This window comes from Pteronotus mesoamericanus, unplaced genomic scaffold, assembly GCF_021234165.1.
Source record: "Pteronotus mesoamericanus isolate MK-2021 breed Mesoamerican mustached bat unplaced genomic scaffold, CSHL_Meso_final scaffold_232, whole genome shotgun sequence".
Classification (NCBI taxonomy): domain Eukaryota; kingdom Metazoa; phylum Chordata; class Mammalia; order Chiroptera; family Mormoopidae; genus Pteronotus; species Pteronotus mesoamericanus.
This window is the reverse complement of record NW_026555311.1, coordinates 12700086-12712450: the sequence shown is the minus strand read 5'-3', so window position 1 is coordinate 12712450 and position 12365 is coordinate 12700086.

Here is a 12365-nt window from a genome sequence, read left to right as displayed (position 1 = left end):
GGATTTGTGTGAGGTTAAGTATGACTGCGATCAAAATGCCCTAAAGACGTAGAAGTGTTTCAGTGGTTTGAAAAAAGAAAACTGGATGAGAAAATGAATACCATGATTTCAGAGCAGAGCAACATCCAATTCAAAGAACTCATGTCTTAACAGTCTTCACTACACTATCTTTTCAGGAGAGTTATAGCAGTGTCATCAAAACAATACCATCTATTATACCACATTAAATTTATGATGCTAATTTGAAATAATTGCTTTAAAAGTTTGTTTACTAGTAATCAATCATAAGAAGAAAACTGGAAAAATTACATAAAGACATGGAAGCTAAATAACATGTTATTAAACTAGGAATGGGTCAACAACGAAATCAAGGAAGAAATCAAAAGATACCTTCAGACAAATGAAATGAGAACACAACAACCTGAAATCTATGGGACGCTAGAAAAGAAATCCTAAGAGAGAAATTCATAGCATTACATGCCTATCTCAAGAAACAAGAAAAAGCTCAAATAAACAATCTAATTTTACACTTAAAGGAAGTTGAAAAAGAACAAGAAAGCCCAAAGAGAGTAAAAAAAAAAAGGAAATAACAAATATGGAAGCAGAAATAAACAGAGTCTAAAAATGATACAAAATAATAATAAATCCAAACATTGGCTCTTTGAAAAGAGAAACAAGATTGACAAAACTTCAGTCAGACTCATCAAGAAAAAAAAGAGAGAGGACTCAAATAAATAAAATCAGAAATGAAAGAGGAGAAATCACAACTGACACCAAAGAAATACAGAGGATTGTAATAAAATTATAATATTTTATTGTTTATTGTTTATAATAACAACTACATGCCAAAAAAACTGGACAACCTGGATGAATTGGATACATTTCTAGAAACATACAATCTTCCAAAACTAATTCAGGAAGAATCAGAGAATCTGAATAGACAGATTATACTTAGTGAAATTGAAGCAGTAATCAAAAAACTCCCAACAAACAAAAGCACTGGACCAGATGGCTTCACAGGTGAATTTTACCAAGCATTCCAAGAACGAATACCTCTTCTTCTCAAACTATTTCAAAAAATTAAAGGGGAGGGAAAAATCCCAAGATAATTTTACAAGGCCACCATTATCCTAATTCCAAAACCAGATAAAGACACTACCAAAAAAAGAAAAAGAAAATTACAGGCCAATATCCCTGATGAAGAAGATGCTAAAACCCTCAACAAAATAGTAGCAAACCAAATACAGCAATAGATCAAAAACATCATATACCATGATCACTTGGGATTTATTCTGGGAATGCAAGATTGGTACAAATCAATAGATGTGACACACCATATAAACAAGTTAAAGGATAAAAACTACATCATTATATCAATAGATACAAAAAAGCATTTGATAAAACCCAGCACCCATTTAGATTAAAGATTCTCAGCAAAGTGGGATTAGAGGGAGCATACCCAAACATAACAAGGCTATATATGACAAGCTCAATGCCCATATCATACTCAATGGGCAAAAACTGAAAGTGTTCCCCTTGAGATCGGAAGCAAGACAGGGATGTCAGCTTTCACCTCTCTTATTCAACATAGTACTGGAAGTCTTAGCCATAGCAATCAGACAAGAAGAAAATAAAAGGCATCCAAATTGAAAAGGAAGAAGTAAAACTGTCTTTATATGGAGATGACATGGTGCTGTACATAGAGAGCCCTAACTATTCCACCAAGAAACTATGAGAATTGATACATGAATTCAGGAAAGTAGCAAGATACAAACTTAATATCCAGAAATCAGTTTCATTTTTATATGTCAATAATGAACTAATAGAAAGGGAAATTAAGAAAATCACATTCACAATTGCGTCAAAAAGAATAACATACCTAAGAATAAATCTAACAAATGACATAAAAAACCTGTACTTAGAAAATTATAAAACACTGAAGGAAGAAATTGAATATACAAATAAGTGGAAGAACATACCGTGTTCATGGGTAGGAAGAATTAACATCATTAAAATGTCCATCCTACCCAAAACAATCTATAGATTCAATGCAATTCCAATCAAGTTTCCAATGACATGTTTCTCAGAACTAGAGCAAATATTTCAAAAATTTATATGGAATGACAAAAGGCCCTGCATAGCAACAGCAATCCTGACAAAGAGGAACAAAGTTGGAGGAAGTATGCTACCTAATATAAAACTATACTATAAGGCCATAATAATCAAAACAGCATGGTACTGACATAAAAACAAACACATAGATCAATGGACAGAATAGAGAGCCCAGAAAGAAACCCACACTGTTATAGTCAATTAATATTCAACAGAGGAAGCAAGCACATATAACATGTTAAAAATAGTTTATTCAGTTATTGGTGTTGGGAAAATTGGACAGATACAAGCAGAAAAATAAAATGAGATCACATTTATCTTATACCAACACAAGAATAAATTCAAAATAGATTAAAGACTTAAATGTTAGACCAGAAACTATAAAAGTCCTTGAAGATTTTTATATAGGCAGTAAAATCTCAGACATTGCTCTTAGTAATATTTTATCATATATATATTCTCAGGCAATAGAAACAAAAGAAAAAATAAACAGATGGGACTACAGCAAGGGAAACCAACAACAAAATAAAAAGGCAACCCATGCAATAGGAGACCATATTCACTGATACATCTGGTACAGAGTTAATATCAAACATTTATGACAAACTTATAAAACTCAACACCAAAAAAACAATCTAATTAAAAATTGGGCAAAGGACCTGAACAGATGATTCTCAAAGAGGACATGCAAATGGCCAATAGACATATGAAAAAGTGCTCAATGTCATTAATCATCCGAGAAGTACATATTAAAACCACAATGAGGTATCACTTCACACCTGTCAGAATAGCTATCATCGATAAATCAAGAAACAAATTCTGGCAAAGATGTGGAGAAAGGAGGACCCTTTTGTACTGTTGGTGTGACTGCAGATTGGTGCACCCACAATATGGAGATACCTCAGAAAATTAAAAATGGATCTGCCTTTAGACCCAGCAATCCACTTCTGGGAATATAACTGAAGAAACTCAAAACATGAATTCTGAAGAATATAAGCAGCCCTACATGCATTGCAGTATTATTTACAATTGCCAAGATATGGAAGCAGCCCAAGCATCCATCAGTAAATGAGTGGATAAAACAACTACGGGACATTTACACAATCCAATACTCCTTGGCCATAAAAAAGAATAAAAATTTACCCTTTGGGACAGCATGGGTGGATCTGGAGAACATTATGCTAAGTAAAGTAAGCCAGTCAGAGAAAAACAAATACCATATGGCCTAATTAATATGTAGAATCTAATGAACTAAGTGAACTAACAAGCGAAATAGAGACGGTCAGATAGAAAGCAGGATGACAGCTAGTGAGGGACGTAAGTTAATGAGTGGAGGGGGATTGAGCAAAAAGGTAAAAGGACTGGTAGACACGAACAGCAGTGTGGTGATTGTGGAGGAGGAGGGCAGTATAAGGGGAATAAATGACAATGAAAAAATAGAATTAAAAAAAGAAAATGAAGAAAGAATGGGGGAGATAGTGCTATCAGGGATGGGGCCTTATCTTAGACTGTCCTATTAAAATTGCTATTCTACAACAATAACAACAAAATTTGTTTAAGAGTTAAAATTTTGAGGTTTTTAAAGATATCAAGTCATCTCAGTATGTTAAATGGCATTTTCATTAAACTAATTTATGTTAACATGGGAAGAAAAAGCCTTGATAAGTGGTCCCCATTTACTAAATTTTAAGAAAAACAAAAAACAAAAAACACTTGGAGGTATAACTAGCCATATCCACCCAAAAGGGATGATAACCATAGAGATGATGGAGATGTGCTCAGAGACAGGCACAGGACACAGGGGGCAGCTGACAAGAAGCAGAAAAGATACTAGAGCAGTTCTAGAGTGAGTTTCAGTGTTTGGAAACTTTCTGCCAAATCTATAGAAAAGTTTCTGATAGCTCTTTGAATTTCAGATAATATCTAAGTTGTAATTCAATAATACCCATTGTGTTGGCCAGGTGTCTCAGCTGATTAGAGCATCGTACCATGCTCCTAGGGGTTGCAGGTTCCATTCCCAGTCAGGGCTCATACTAAGTTGTGGTTTTGGTACTCCTCATTGCACATCCAGTACTCAGTTGACAGATATTTCTCTCACATTGATATTCTTCTCTCTCTCAAATCAGTAAAAACATATCCTTGTGTGAGGATTAACTAATAACAATTACACCCACTTATATTAATGACATTTTCACCATATCGCAAATTTATTTAACTATACTAAGTCACAATCTTGTGTTTCCGTGAGTGAGTACTGACTTTACCAAATATAAGAAACATCTTGGTTTTCCTAGCAACCATACTTTAAAGCAATGTAGTCATATTTTAAATAACATGCTGAAAAGTGACATAATAAAAGTATTATAATGTTGTTATGGCAACTGAAACATTTCAGCTTAAACACCCATGTATCCATAATTTTAAATCCCACCTAAGTAACAAAGACTGTATTGATAAGTGGTCAATCTTTATTCAGTCATTTCTATTCATTCTTAAATCCTATTTGCCTCTCTTAACTCATAATTAATTTGTCACTTATTCATCGTGAATTTGTGAACAGTGAAATTTTTAGTCTCACTAGAATTACAATAGGATTTTGCCCCTTTCCATCCTGACATATTTCTGTATCTGTACTTCATCCTATTCAAACTAAGTTCCAGCCAAATTGAAATCATTTCACTGCCTGAATAGTGCATGACCTCTTTAATCTTATAAATGCCTCTCAAATGTTCATACCATCCAGGAGCTCTTTCTAAAGACTTAGATAGGCTCCAGATTCAGCAAATAAAAACACAAGACATCCAGTTAAATTTGAATTGCAGATAAGCAATGAGGTTTTTTACAATAAATACGGCCCTTATATTGCATAGGACATACTTATACTAAAAAATTATGTTGTTTTTATGTGAAATTCAAATTTTACTGGCTATCTATATTTTATCTGGCCACCTTGCAGCTAGGAGAACTCTCCGTGCTATAGTTATTATTTTTCTTTAAAGTATACCCTCTCCTTCAGGTGTGACTGAAAAAAAGAAGTAGAGCCATTTGTACAAAAAAGTAAGATAGTGGCTCTTGCCCTGGTCCTGAGCCCCTTTTCAAAATTAATTTCACAACCTGCCTTGCCATGTTGCTGAGTATTATCTTCTAGATTCCCAGTCTTCTAATTCACTCTTGGCCCTGATGGCTGAGATCGGACTTTTGTCTGACATACTTTCTGGGGTAGGCATGGAAACTGAGGGACCTATCTTAAATTTGGGTTTCTGGGGCCAGGCTCAGACTTGGTAATGAGTGGGGCTAGTTAGTATGGTGCAATAGGTAGTCAAAGTCCAAGCTCTGTGTAAAAATGCACCTGCCAATTGTGTAGCATCAAGTTCAAGAAAGGAGGGAAAAAATAAGAATGGGGAAAAAAGTGAAGCAATTGACAACATAATCTGTAAGATGAAGCAGCAAAAGAGAAGCTTTTATGGAGTATCATAATGAAACATTGTCAAGGGAAAACTATTAAGATGGCCAGGCTTATTTGAAAAGTTCACCTGGGCTACTCAAAGACAGTGAAGTTCTATTTTCAGTCTTAGTGGTGGCAGATACTTTCTCCTAGGCAGTTCCTTCATCTCAAAGCCCTAACTCCACTAGGGGGAATAAGAAGCCAAGCCCAGGCCTATCTTGATTCTTTACTTACTCCCTACTTAGATGTCCTCATTTTGCTTGACTCTCCCAGTCCCATCTTCCTACATGTGTATTTGTACTTTGTCCCCATGGTTTATGATAAGAAGGGAGAAGAATCGGGGCCTTGTATTATTAAAGATCACTGCTATCTTCTAGGTTACAACTACCTATATTCAAATAATAGTACCTAAGAAATCACCAGCAGATTCTAACATAATGTGTACTATAACTTTCATCTAACATTCTTGTAAACGAATGTATAAAGCTGTGCACTCACTTCAACAGTAAGACATCCAAATAATGACTCTAATCAATCCAATAGAAAAAACTGGGGGAGAGATGTCTTGGTCAATGTTACATCTGCTTCTTGCAAAGGCTAATTGAGAATAACTAAAAAACTTTAAAAATGTATACATATATATTGATCAAGGGCTTGAAAGCATTAGGAAACTAGCAAAATATGGAAAATTTCCCAGAGCAAGATTGGGAGAAAATTAACTCCAGAGAGGTGCACTTACACTTGGGGCTAGTTTTGCCCTATGGCAGTTGTCATTTTTGAAGAGATAACTGACAAGCCGAGAAGTAATTTTCAGTGAGGGGGATAACAATGGCAATCAAAGACCTATGAAAGATAGAGGACCTAGAAAACACCCCATATACTGATTCTGGAAACCAAAGAGATATACTGAAAATTACGAGTGAACTGGAATTAACCCTTTAAACCTTTAAACCTTTAAAAGACTTCAGCCCTATTATTATCTCATCTGAATTCCCAGAAAAATCTCTGTTTCAGAAACCAAAATGACTCTGATTACTGATTAGTGCTTCTCACTCATAATCTCAATTCTCTTCTAGACACAAGGAAAGATGGCACATCCTCACCCACTTGAACTTAGGAATAATCATGTGACTTGTCTGAGCAATGAAGTATTTAAAATCCAGTACAGAATTCTCCAGTATCATTTTCTGGCCTACTAGAGATGGTTGAGAAGGATAAAACAAAAGAAAAAGAAATCATCTCAGAAGGTATAGCCATGGATGACACAGGACAATGGATTGAGAGAAACCTTCCCAGGGAACAGAATTGTCTAAGTCCTTGGGACAGGGGCTGTTGAAATGTATTCTCAGGATTCTCTGAATTTCAATGGCCCAGTGACTTCTGCAGGTTATGCTCTTTTCCTTGTTCAGAATGAAAATGCTTGTTGTAGTTATCCTGTCCCTGCTCCATCACCGTATGTTGGTATGGAGCAGAAGATCAAAAGCTGCCACATCTGGACATGGTATAAAGACTATGGCATATCACATGTTAATAGAAAGAAAACGATGCATTACCAAAAGATCCTAGATAGTCACCCATGATAGTATTAGAGGGGACTTCGAATTAGTCACCATCGGTTATAGAGTGGGTGTATTTGACATGCAATAAAGACAATGAGCCTAATATTTGGTGACAAGGAGAGCAGTCCATGGTAAAAATCAGTGCCTCTCCCTACTATTTCCAGTCATCCTCTTCTAGGCCCATATGAGGAATGTATTCCCCTGTCCCCTTCCTTTGACCAATGAAATGTTAGTAGAGGTGATATGTGCATTTGCAGTTAGAATTATTTGAATTACAATTATCCAATTTTACCCTTATCTTGGCAACTGTAAGAGCTGCTATTAATATGAATATGCTATAAAATTAAAGCAAGCTGGCCCTGGCCAGGTAGCTTAGTTGGTTAGAATGTCCTCTGGATCCACCAAGATTGCAGGCTCAATCTCTGGTTAAGACACATACAAGAAGCAACCAATGAATGAGTAAATAAGTGTAACAACAAATTGATGTTTCTCTCTCCTTCTCCCCGCTTCCTCACTCTCTAAAATCAATAAATAAAATTTAAGAAAATTAAAACAAGCTGAAATGCCCAGTTGTTAAATTAAATATGTATATACTAGTGATACTAGAGAATTACCTTTTCCCACTTACATGAGAAAAAAAACTTTTTTGTTTAGCCACTGAAATTTTGAGATTGTTATCACAGCCTAGCAAAGATCATCTAATTGTTTAACCTAGACTGTAAATTATTTCTCAGTTTCCTTGCAAGGTAATAGTTTTATAGTATCCATTTTTGTTAAGGTTTTAAAGACAATGTTTGTCCATTGAAGAGAACTGAAGAACTCCTGATAAAGTGAAAGGGAAATATTCAGATTGTTCACAGTCATCACTGTGAGGAATCCTGTTACCATGGTGACTTTTATCTGCTGTAGTCAAGCGGTGACAAGTCCGTGTTTACAGATGAATGGAATGGCATTAAAAAAAACAAAAAACAAAAAAACTTCCCAGTGACCAATGAAACATTTTTGCTAATTCATGGCCACAGATGCAAAATATAATAATTTTTTAATGTTTTATTTATTTATTTTTAGAGGAGAAGGGAGGGAGAGAGGGAGAGAAACATCACTGTGTGGTTGCTTCTCACACACCCCCTGCTGGGGACCTGGCCAGCAACCCAGGCATGTGCCCTGACTGGGAATAGAACCAGTGACCTTTTGCTTCACAGGCTGGCCCTCAATCCACTAAGCCACACCAGCCAGTGTTCAAAATATAATAAATTGTAATAATTAACCATTCCTTCACAGATTTAAAACAATTATGAAGCTCAAGAACTACCACTCAGCCTACTTCTTTTTCTTTGAAGCATGGCTGACTAGTTTACTTTTCATTTTCCAATTAACAACTTCTGTTAAGAGTTTAATATTTTAAGTGCTTTTTTGTACTCATGATGCATTATATTTTCTCTCTCCAAGGGTGCTTTCCACATTTAGTAACCAACCTTGACAATATATCAAAGTAGAAAAAATAGGTGGCGGATTGCTGGGACCAAGTTCACTTGATTTCTGGGTCTTTTTAACATGCAAGAACAGCATTAGGTGCAGATGAGGAATTGAGAAGGTGCATTGCACTAGGCAATTCTAGAGCCTCTCAGTGACTTACTATTAGAAATTCATCTGTGAGGGTTAGATATTTTTCCTATTTCTTAGTACAACACCTTTAAGTTAGTATAACACCTTAAGGTTAGGTTAGCTTAACACCTTATATATCTTTTGATGTTAAACCTATTTCAAGGGGCTTACTTAACCTGAACGTACGATCAAGGGGTGCTTGCTAAATAACTGTTATGTATCTAACGCTCTGCAGTAGGAATATGGGGAAAGAAGGATGAGTTGCTATGTTGTGCTGCAAGGAGCCTTAAAGGAAGATGACACTTCTGACCACATGCCCTTTCAGCCATATCTTACATGCAGCTGCTCGTACACATCTTTTCTAGAGAAGAATGAACAGTTCTGCATCCTGGTCTTCTTTCAGCCAGGCTGCCATGCACAGACTGAGGTATAGGTGTGTATGAATGTTCCTTGAGTTTTCTTGAGAGTTTCCCTGGACCATATGTTTCTGCCTTGTCCTTAATCTCAGTCCATCCCCATTTGATCCTAAACTCTTGGCTCCATGGGCTGTGTCTGTTTCCACTTCTGGCAAATAGACGTTGTGTCTGTAATTGGTCTCACTGGGGTTAGCTTCTCAGTTCTGCCTCAGAGATTTGGGTCTAAATTCTGATTCTCTCCTTAGCAGACTGCCTCAGATAGCATAGCCTACCCTAATCCTAGCTTCACATGACCTGGCTGATACCCTAGCGAAACTGACCCTGGGATTGTAGTGGAACACTCTGTTGCTTTCAGGAATCATGACAATTGCCCAGTATTCATTTCTCCTTCTGCTCTTCTTTGTGTTCCATATAGGTAAACAAAAGCCTCATGCAGCTTAGGAAAATGCAGTAAAAACAGTGTAATAACTTTAATGAAAAGCTAGTTGGAAAAGTCAACTTTGGAGTTTATTTGGCTATTGAGAACACAGAGCTCATAAACAGCAATTGAGATGACAGCATTTCTGTTTCATGTTGCACTGCAATTGTTTTATGGAACTTAGGAAGTGTCACTTTTTCCAGAGAAAATCACCAGGCCTCCCTGTACTTGGTACCCATTGAACAGAGCACATTCAGTTCCATTATTACATAAAGAAAAGTGAACCCATTGCTTTTGACAGGGAGCTGGCTCCTTTCTGAGACCACATGAGCACATGATGCAGCCACTTGTTTTCAGAGGCAGCAAATTAGCCAGTAATTATTAACCTGCCTTTTTCTATCAAAATGCTTGGAATAAATGGCATTTATGAAAAGTAAACGCATTTCTCAGGTCTATTATTAACCATAGGCAATGCCACAAAATAAATAACATGAATATTAAAAATCATTTCTCTCCTCTCTTTGCATTAATAGATTCTAAGTTTATAAGCATTCACCAGATTTCCTAGAGGAGATTTCCACCTAGATTGACTTTCACAATAGCCTGTAAAGCCAGAGCAGTTGAGCCTTTATATTTATTTAAAAATGAGACACAGCAGTACAAGAGTATTCAATATCTTATTTCACCATCAGAAAGAAGGAGGCCAAAAAAGAGAAGAAACAAACTGGCCCAATGTGAACCATTGTGGCTTTGGCATTGGCGAGATCTAGTTTTAACACCTGGTTTTGATCTGAACATATTGTGTGACTTTGGACACTAACCCAAATGCTCTAAACCACAGTTTTATCAGTAAAATGGGATTAAAAAACCTATATCATGAAATTGTTGAAAAAATTGAATAAAAGCATGTGGTTAGCACATAATAAACTATAAATAAGTGGTAACTGTTTCTATTGAATTTTGTTTTACTAGGTTTGCTTAGAGCCAATTTTTAAAACATCAGTCAGTAGACCTGAGCATTGAATTAGAAAGAGGATCCTTCCACCAATCAAGGAGGTGAGCAGTTACAGCCCAGGTGCTGGGAGTGGAGGCTGGATGAATTGTGAAAGATAGATACAAATGTGAGTGCTAGAGAACAATCGCTGAAAAATCATCTTGTGGCCGTCACTGGAGACAAAGGTATTTATCGGGATAATAACGGCTCTTTCTACAAAGGCTGTTATTGATTAAAAATTGCCTAGCTTTGTGGAATTTAAAGATAATTATATAATCACAAGGGTTGTCTACTTTGTGCTAAGTGGTTTACATTTACAGATTCATTTCATGTCACCACAACTTTTGAGGCGTCACCTCTTTTATACAGATGAGGGAAGTGAGGCTATGTGGATTAAATATCTTGTTCATGGGTTTATGATTCATAAGTCAGAGGCGAAGAAAAACAAGTCCATGTGACTTGACACTCAAGTTCCCACCATTCTACTGTGTTTTCTCCCTAAGAACCAGGAATTCACCACCACCACCACCAACAACAACAACAAATATTTATATTCTATTTAAGAAGAAAATAAGATATTAAAAAAAATAAACATGGTTCTTCAGGAAATAATTGCCACACAGGGAAAATCATATATCATATCATACTATTTACTCAGAATGGGTTATTTGAGGAAGAAAATAAAGAGGTGTGAAATTAGCTTGCAAACAATGAGAAAACAAGAGACTATGGGGCTATGTTTTCAGACTCTTTTATTTGCTGTATCTTTGTTGTCATCTTAAGATGATAAAGAGGGTCACTACTGTATTTCCTACCAAGATATTTCTAACTGCAATGGAGTTATGTTTCTTAAATATTTTCCCATAACACATTTTCTAATAGTATCATTTATCATTTAATTGCAAACTATTCGTGACATGTATTCATATTATCTTCCCCAGAACAAGTTCAAGGATTTATATTCTCACTGGGAAAAAAAATGAGAAATAGTTTAAGCAGGTTTCTGTAAACCCCTATAAAATACTTTGACTTCTATAGAAAGAAATATAATTACTTATACCAGAAGTATTTATTGAGTAGCTATTATTCTCAAGCCAATTTAATAAATGCTAAAGAGGGAGAAAAATGGAAAAGAGAAGTTGCTGGCCTTTAGTAAGTGTAAAATCTTGTTCAAATTACAGTGCTAAGGGATTATGTGACTACCAAAGTCAGGAGGAAATATTTTGCTTTTCCATCCTCCCGTGTTCCTTATCCTATGCTCAGCCTTTCCTTCCTACACTAAGCCTAATGATAACCTTTACCATAAAATATGACATAATGTCTCTATAGGATAATACTGAACTTTAGAACAACCTCCTCCCCGCCTTACCTTTGGACATACAGAGAGAGGCCCAATTCTCAGAAAACACTCATGCCTTTGTACAATTTCATCCAACATTTTGTGAGCACTTACCCTTTACCAGGTATTTCTCTAGGAAATTTCACACCCATTATCATATTTACTTTCATAGTGGTTTGGTGGTGTTAATACAGTCCCCTCGGTTTTACAAATGAAAAAATGAATAAAAGAAATATGAAGCAAATTTTCTAAAATCATGCTGCCAGTTCATGGCAACACTGAATTTAAACCTAGATCTTAAAAGAAATCTAAGTTCAATTCTTTTCCTACTGTACTGTTTTGCACTTAAGGACAGGAAGTGGGTCTCATGCCAACAGCTTGGCTCCCCCAGGGAGCAGCTTCCAAGGCAGAGATTGCCGCACAGGCAGGTGATTGGGATGTGCTCTCAGGAGCAACATGATCTGTCGAAGGGAAGGA